We start from the raw sequence: 9,391 nt of genomic DNA, 5'->3' as shown, positions 1-9,391 counted from the left end.
AGTTAGCATCAATCAGTTAAATGACGAAACATTAAGTGTCTATTTACTTGTGACTACTCAGTGTAGGGTATCCCTAGCATGTGTTCGAATAAGCAGTTCTCTCTCTCTCTCTTGATCTTTACGGAACTACATGTTGACAAAGCAGGAGGTTATGCAAATCTGAGAGTTTTAACACTGGTGCCTTCTGCAAACCATTTTTCTTCGTAGAAAGCTTTTCTATTGCATCAATGGTCTCCTCTTTCTTCCTGACAATGATGATCTAACACTGCCTGGTGAGAATCATTTTCAAATGACTACTCAAGTCTTCTAGTCACCAGCAACGCGAACTGAGTTGCGACAATCCGGAGTCCCTGTAGAGAATCCACATAAGTTTCCCAGACACAACTGTTAGGTTCACAGTAGCTGGAGATATTCCGGATGAGCCCTGTGATTGTCTTCAAATTTATAGAACTACTTTATAGCACTTCTCAACTATGCGTATTTCTTCTTTCAAATTATCTTTCCATTCTAAAAACACATGGAGCTTATTAAAAGTCAAAAATATAAAGGTACAACAGTAACTCACACTGGATTTAAACATAAAACATAAAACACATCCATACTCAGAGCACCAAACTTTGTTCAAAATAACTTAGACTGTGATGTAAGTTAACCAAACAAAATTACAAAACATTTGTATGCAAAATGTGAATAAGTTTAACTTGCCTCAAAAACTTTACTTAATAACACATATACAACTGTATATGAATACGCAAATGGCTCATGCCCTCTAGCGTGAATCTGTCTTAACAATTGGTCAGCTATTTCCACGTATAGCTAAAATAACTTAATTTATAAACACAAGCAAAACTCAAGACAATTGCACAGTATGAACACCTCTACGATTCTCACAGGCAACTCTGAAAACTACTGGAATTACATTAAACCATCAAGTGTGCCTACCGATCCAAAAATGCTAAGTCATTTAAAACATTAAAAAAGTCCCATTAACAAGTAGTTAGTAGTATGCTCAATATTTTATAATATGGTTATTGTTAGTTAAGATTGCGTTGCAATTTTTATATTATACATTTGTTATTATTATTTACTAACTGAATTACTTTGTAAAAATTCGTGTTTTTTAACTTAAAGATTGTATACCGTAAAAATAAGAATTGAATATTGAAAGAGGCTCTTTCTACTTTACTGTTTCTTTGATTTGCTGTCAGTAATTCAGTATTACCATCATACGTCATTAACATGTTAATAATTCGCTGAAACTGACTTAAATAATTATCCACTAAGTCAAGCATATGTGAAAATACACGTGTCTGTGATCAAGCTTACAAATGTGTGCAACAGTATATTGGTTTGTGAAGTATGGCATAGGCTGGTGATTAGAGCACACAATTTACAATCTACAAGTCGCAGGTTCGAATCTCGTCATCGAACATACTCTCTCTGTCAACCATGAGAGCGTCGTAATGTGGCGGTTAATCCCACAATTCATAAGGAAAGAGTAGCCCAAGATGCAAATACCATCCCTACTGTCTTGTTATATTATAGGCTAGTTCACCTTATAATAACTGTATATCACAACTTCCTCCCCTTCATCTTAGGCAGTTCTTAATTTAAAATTTTATTTCAATTATAATTTAAAAGTCGACTGAACTTGTTGCAGTAGGATTGTAATCTCATTTTCAGGCAACGCTGGACACCACCATACTTACACGAGACATGTAACACATATATCTTTAACAAAAAAGATACAAAAAGACAGTAAAGGTGCGATTCTGAAAAAAAGGATAAAGTTATTAGATTTATCAGCTTATGTCTGAGACAGCAATCTCCTCTTCCTGTATTTTTAAAGATTGGGTTAGGGAAACTTATTTAGATAGTTCTGAATATCAGAGAAGCACAATCCTCAAAGTCAGCATTTACATAATGGATAGCAATTCTATAACTCGTTTTTTTTTTCGCATTATTCTAGCTATAATTAAGTCAAATCATCATGATTAGTATTTCAACCAGCTTCTTTATTCATTTTTCCAGACTAATAGTATGGACAAGCAGCTTGGGAGAAATTTCTGCACTAGTATAAACCACATTTATTTATTTTGTATTTTGTAAGCAAGCTTACAAACCCCCTTTATGTTTTTTACTCAATAATGATTTTATCTTTTTGTTACTTCACTTCTTTAATTTGTATATAATGTTATTAGGGAATGTTTCCTAGTGCAAATGTAAAAGAAAAAGAAAAATCTAAAAAATTTAATGATCTTGAAGACAAAACCAAATATTCCTCACCGGCGGTTATTTGATTTCTAGATATAGTTGTTGTTTTTTAAGAGTCTCGTGTGGAAAATAACGATCCTAATTAGTTAACGCGTTTTTTTTTTTCACCTGTACTGGTTAAGAAACGATGTTTGCAAACTGTAACGCAGACCTGATAAAGGACTACATCTACGTAACCAAATTCTACCAGATAAATGAATCTCATTGCATTATCCAATATGTTGTTATGTGACCACGAAAAGTTTCAAAACGTATATCCTATTTTATAAGATTTGATGTGATAATCGACAAGATTAAGTAGCTGACTAGAGAAACAAAAGAGAAATGATTTTATTTTTTGTTTTTTACTTAGATGCTGTATAGTACGGAATATCTGTGTGGAATTTGTTTTGTTTTTATTTCAGAATGATAAGGAAAATGTGTTGTTTCTTGAGTACATACCGTTTTAGAAAAGGTGGTGAGATAGAAACCTAACTATAGGCTTGTTTTTTCTTAGAATAAAACATTTCTCAGTATGAATTATTCATGTTATAGCTTGTCAATGTTATAACCCACTGCTGAGTGTTTATAATACTAAAGTATAACACAACGTTTTATTTATATAATAATGTAAATACGAATTTTATTATATTTCACTGAAATATGTAGACTTGGAGATACTAATTCAAAGGTGTCAGTGCAACGTCTGTGTATTTATACCTTGAAAAATCACACTAGTTCGAATCATTATCGTCACTACAAAAACCTTAAACGTTAAAAACTGATTTATCTGGATGAATAGAATTTGACTAGCATCAGAAAGTTTTTTGTGTGTGTGTGTGTGTTTGTTTTTGGAAGATGTCGTATAAACTATGCCTGTTGATTTGATATAAACTGAGCATAGTTCACAAAGATTCAGTCAATATGACCATGCATGCATGTTGGTGTAGCAGTAGGACATTACTTTAAAAGTGAAATATGCCATATCAAAGTTAAGAAAAAGAAGCATTGTTTGACCAATAGCATGTTTTTTGACATTAAATTTAAACAAAATTAACTTGGTGCTATTTATATTACCAGGGTTCATTAAACGAAGTTCAACGAGAATTTCGATTAATTTCGTTCAAAAATATATTTACCATGACCATAATTTGAACAATGTATCAAATTTTCATTAAATAAAAACAGGGTCACATAATACACTTAAATAATATTCTTTCAACGAAAAATCACAAACTTTTTTTTAGCAATAAAACGAAGTTAAACATTCTGAAATTAAATTTCTGAACGTGAAACGTTATTTACTATAAGAAAAAGCAGAAATTCTCAATTCTGTGAGATATCAATGCATTTGCAGTAACTTGTTTTATAATACATAAAGTTTTGAAAAACTAAACATATCTTAACCCTGCGGCTGCTTTAAACGCACGCGGAATTTTTGCCTTACACTGATACCGTCAACTCGAATTCAACTTCTTGAGGCAGACCACACCCTATACAGCGAATCAGCTGTCAATGGATTAAGTCATATATTGATTTCGTGCTGAGTTTTGTTCTCTGAATTTTGCAATTACCCTTAAGCTTACAAATATCAAGTTATATTGGTTCGAATTATTATATGTTCTTGATGTGTTTTATTGTTCGTGCTTGACATACTGATGTGATTTCTTGTCTGTACCAGACGTATTAGTGTGATTTCTTGTCTCTTCTTGGCATATGATATTATTTCTTATCTGTTCTTGATATAGACATTCTTGGTTTCTTGTCTGTTCTTGACATGTTGATATTATTTCTTATCTGTTCTTGATATATATGTGCTTGATTTCTTGTCCATCCATGATATTTTGATGTCATTTCTTGTTTGTTGCTGGCATATTGTCTCCCAGTAGCACAGCGGTACGTCTGCGGGCTTACAAGGCTAGAAACCTGGTTTCGATATCCGTGGTAGGCTAAGTACAGATAGCCCATTTTGTAGCTTTGTCCTTAACTACAAACAAACAAACTTTACATATTGCTGTGACTTCCCATCTGTTATTGACACATAGTGGTGCAAGTTTTTTTTCTAACGTAGAAATGTGATTTCTTGCCTGTTCTTCACATACTGATATTATTTCTTATATGTGCTTGATAGACATGCTTGATTTATTGCCTGTTCTTGCTTATAATATTATATTACGAATAACATTCAAGTTAGGATAAAAAAAAGTTAGCACGATTAAGCCGTGCATTTTTTTCTTTAATGGAAATCCTTTTATTATTTTGGCAAAATTAAATCGCAAAGTATTTAGAATATGTATGCCATAACTTTGCAAACATTTTTGTCATAGACATTTATTCTAATGGCAATTGTATACCAATATAACCGGATCCTAGTGCACACTCAATATAGGCTCGGCATGGCCAGGTGGTTAGGGCGCTCGACTCACAATCTGCGTTATAATGTGACAGTCAATCCCACTATTCGTTAGTAAAAGAGTAGCCCAAGCGTTGGCGGTGGGTGGTGATGACTAGCTGCCTTCCTTCTAGTCTTACACTGCTAAATTAGGGACGGCTAGCGCAGATACCCCTCGTGTAGCTTTGCGCGAAATTCAAAACGAACAAACAAATGCTCAATATAACAAGTTATATAAAACCAATACCCGTAGATGAAAAAGTATGTTAATTGATTGACAGTATTGATTATCTCTACAACACGAAGTATCTCTTAATTTGAAAAAAAAGATAATTAATTCATTTGCAATGGCTTTGGAAACATTTCTAAATAATGTGAAACGTTTCAGCTAATGCCTTTTCCGTGGTATGTTACCCAGTGTCCTTTGTCAAAGATTTTATACAAAATATATTATGGACTTTCCAGTATTCTTGAGAAAGCTTAAAATCATAATATAAAAGTGAATTTGCATTAAAAAAATAGAAATAGTAACAATCTTTTTTTTTCGTTCAATTACACTTGACTAAAACACTGGAACCTGTTTAAACTTGTTGATGAAAGCACGCTGAAACTTGATTAAACTTGTTATTAAAACACTCTAGAACTTGTATTAGCTGCAACTGTTAAAAATACATCTACAAAAGGAATGTGAACTTCTGCCCTCGAGGTCTTTCTAGAAAGTTGTAAATCATCGTTTGTCTTTTCCTACGCAAAGGGTCACGAGGTCGATTTGTTGATTTAACTGGTTTCCCTAGTAGGCTTGTTCGGGATAACTGATCCACAATCTAACCATCCTAGTTCCAACCTCTCTACGAATCCCGCTCGGGAATCACCGGCTAGTTCAGACATTCTCCAGCGACGCTTTGGGGACATAGCAGCCTTCAGCATAATATTAGATTATCTATAAAAACTGGCATAGTTCACTGCCAAAAAAATATTAAAACTTTGCTATACCTATTATGTTCGTAGTGTATTATATATTAAAGGTATGATAAGCTTGTTATGTATGTGGTCTATACAATCTATAGGAAATCCACAGTCTCATTTTCATGTGAGCCGCCCAATGAAACAGAGAAACAATGTTGGGTTTATTTTTAATTCTGATAAAAGAGTTAACACACAGGATCACACACAAAAGGTGGAATGAATTTAGAAGAAGAAAAAGAATCCAAAACTCGAGCGCTTTCGAGTAGTTGACTATTTCTCTTCAGAAGTATATTTTAACTTTACTGTAGAACTAACAAATGAAGTCTATAAGTTTTCATATTGTTCTTGGTCTTTATTTTAAATTCCAATAGTGAGATATTTTACTGCATATTTGTGGCCACTATATTCGTATTCAAAACATGAGCTAACTAACATATATAACTATAATATCTAGTCAAACAGTTAAGAAGTTTTGAATTTCTCATGTATGAAGTTAGCACTTAGAAAGTATGTTTCCGGTTTGTTAACTACCCGTAACTGTCTTGCGATATAGCGGTAACAACTTACCGAAAAAAGGATTCTTAAAAAAAATTCCAATTCTTCGGTTCTTGTATGTATTTAGGTCGTATATATATTTTAACTCCACTTTTTAGATAAAGTGTCGCCAATTCCATAAACCTATTCATAACATTCGTCCTCAGCCTTTCTTTTAAAATGGATTATCCGATCCTGCAGAAAATCACCAGAACGTACGGCTAATATACCTCGTGCGGCAGGAGACATGCTACATTAAGAATGAAGTATTTTCAACTGAAGATGGCGCTTTTATCGCACTTATCAGTCTTACGTCAGAATTGTCTTGATTAGCTCAAATAGGCACGTGCACCAACATAAACTTTGTTCGTCGAACAATCAAAATTGTGCTAGTAGCTTGAGTGAAAGAAAGCCTACGTACAATCATAACGTCTTTGAAACAGTGATGAAGGTCCGAATCACAACATAGGAAACACTTTCTGGCCTATTTAAGTTCTTGCCTTTCTGAAATAGGGTATTGGAGACGGACTTATTTATTGTATGTTTAGAGGAGTTATTTGTTTTAGCGCAAAGGTATTCAAAGCGCGGTTTTCACAACTAAGAATCAAATTCTGAATTTTTGCCTTTTACGTCTACAAACTCACCCACCGGGGAGGCATGTTTGGGCGAACTTATTCAATCATAGAACATTTTTAGATACTACTACTTATATCATCAATGTGAAATTGTTCTACTGTTTTCTGATCAAACTATTTAAAACGTCGTTTTTCCTACTAATCTGTTTAAACTCTTTTGAGCCCAAGTCTTGATATTTATTTTAATTTTAACATCTGTGATATACCTGATTGTTTATTCTGTTTGCACTCGATTTACAAAAGGAAAGCTTTGACCACAAAGTTTATTGTTCAGCTTAGTTATAATTATTTTTTGTCTTGCAAACATGGCTTGAGTTGTTCATCATTTCATGTGTCCTGAATGAACAGTCGATAAACATATACGTCGTAGGATTGAGCCATCTCTCTATAAAACACAAAGAAGGCAAAGCGTAACCTTGTAGGCGTATTAGTATTGTTACGTATTTGCTTGTTTGTTAATTTCCGGTATAATTCCTTTCCGAAGAACTTCAGCGATACAAGTCCCTTCTTGATTAAAACTAGTTTATTCTTTCTCGATACAAACTTTTTGTAATACACAGAATTTCCACAGTCACTTTAAACTTAACAACCTTTATAACACACGCTATAAATCACAGTGACTCACACCCTTTACTTACTTACCGTGCCTACTGTTGGCTTGACACAATTATCTATCTTATATCTATTTATCTCTCTTTGGCGCGTCGAGTTGGTTAAGTTATAGCCGTGTGGAGGCGTTCTAGAAATTTCAGTTTTACGAAACAATACAAATTAAAGCGTTTACGTACATACATATATTGTTGATTCTTACTCTCGAGAATCTTCTACAACTATGTAGAATAGGCGGGAGTTTCGCAATACATATTTAACAATATAAGCTATGTATGTTTCTAAATATAAATTTAATCTAAATAAACATTGATATTAAAATCCATATATAATAACAAATTCGTTACAGCTTCCTCCTTAGAGAATTAACAATTGGCTTAAAACAATTTTTAACTAAAATATTATATATATATAAACATTGACAACAATACATTAAATATAATATATTATTCAGGGGATTATACCACTTCAATAATCATTACAGTACACAAACACAATCAATACAAAACACCTTATGATCGTAAAATTACACAGCACGTGAAAATGCATCAGCAAAAATGTTATCAACCCTTATGACATAGATTATCTTCAAACCATATTCTCATGATGATAAACTGCAATTTAACAGCATTATGTTTAGTTTTTCATTTCTTTTCTTTCTTTCTTTCTTTCCCTTTCTTTCTCTTTTTCTGTCTCTTTCTTTCTCTTTTTCTGTCTCTTGCTGTCTTTTTCTTTCTCTTTCTGTCTTTTTCTTTCTTTCTGTCTCTCTTTTTCTTTCTTTCTGTCTCTCTTTTTCTTTCTCTCTTTCTTTCTGTTTTTTCTTTTCTTTCAGTCTTTTTCTCTCTCTCTTTCTTTCTGTCTTTTTCTTTCTTTCTGTCTCTCTTTTTCTTTCTTTCTGTCTCTCTTTTTCTTTCTCTCTTTCTTTCTGTTTTTTCTTTTCTTTCAGTCTTTTTCTCTCTCTCTTTCTTTCTGTCTTTTTCTTTCTCTCATTCTTTCTTTCTTTCTTTCTTTTTTTAATTAGATATCCCATAATGGGTAACAATACTAAGATCATGTCCTCAGGACGAAACTGACATTCTTCAAAAGCTGGGATATGTTTCAAAGGAGTAACAGGAATTTTCTGGTTAGATTTTCCGACTAACTGACAGGTATGACAAGTTTTACAAAACTGAGAAACGTCCTGCCTAATTTTTGGTCAAAAGAAATGTCTCATAATTTTGTCAGATGTCTTGTTGATACCTAAATTACCTCCCATGGGAATTTCATGGGCAAATTTCAATATTTCAGAATGATATGCTTTGGGAACAACGATTTGATAAACGATAGCCCAGTCATCTGAAGCTAGTACATCTGGTGGTCTCCATTTCCTCATGAGCACTCCATTTAAAAAAATAATAATAATTTGGAGCTTTCTCCAGTTCATCTTTTGGGAGTGCATATTTAAATAGTGAAGAGATCTGCAGATCTTTTTCTTGCTCAGCAATCAGTTTACTTTTAGTATAAGGAACTTCACTAGGTGAATCAGATTCCTCATGTCTATCGTTGTCCCTCATAGAGGAATCATCAGTAGGACAATTATACACAAAATCCTCGTCGGATCCGAAAATTGTCTGAGACAAATCTATAGCATCGTCCTCTAAATCCACGTCTATCATTTGTTTTTGGCTTAATTTCTTAGCGCGAGCTCTAGTCACAGCACACAAAGGAAACACATCAGGATTCTCCTCAACTACAACATCATCCTTAGACGAAACAGTGATTGGCTCGTTAACCATTTTAGGTTCAGCAACAACTTTTCCTCCAGCCAAATCGTTTTCCAACAATAATGATACACCCTTAATTGACAGAGTAGGTCTTACTCCAACCACAACTGGTCCCGAAACTAGATCTGATGCTAAATAAATGTTAAGAAGAGGAACATTAACAAAGCCACCCTCAATACATTGAGCAATAACAGCCTCACCAATGGCAGAACGCGAATCTAAAGGCAATATATATTCTA

The sequence above is a fragment of the Limulus polyphemus genome, unplaced genomic scaffold, assembly GCF_000517525.1.
Source record: "Limulus polyphemus unplaced genomic scaffold, Limulus_polyphemus-2.1.2 Scaffold2214, whole genome shotgun sequence".
NCBI lineage: Eukaryota > Metazoa > Arthropoda > Merostomata > Xiphosura > Limulidae > Limulus > Limulus polyphemus.
Note: the sequence above shows the minus strand (reverse complement) of the source record.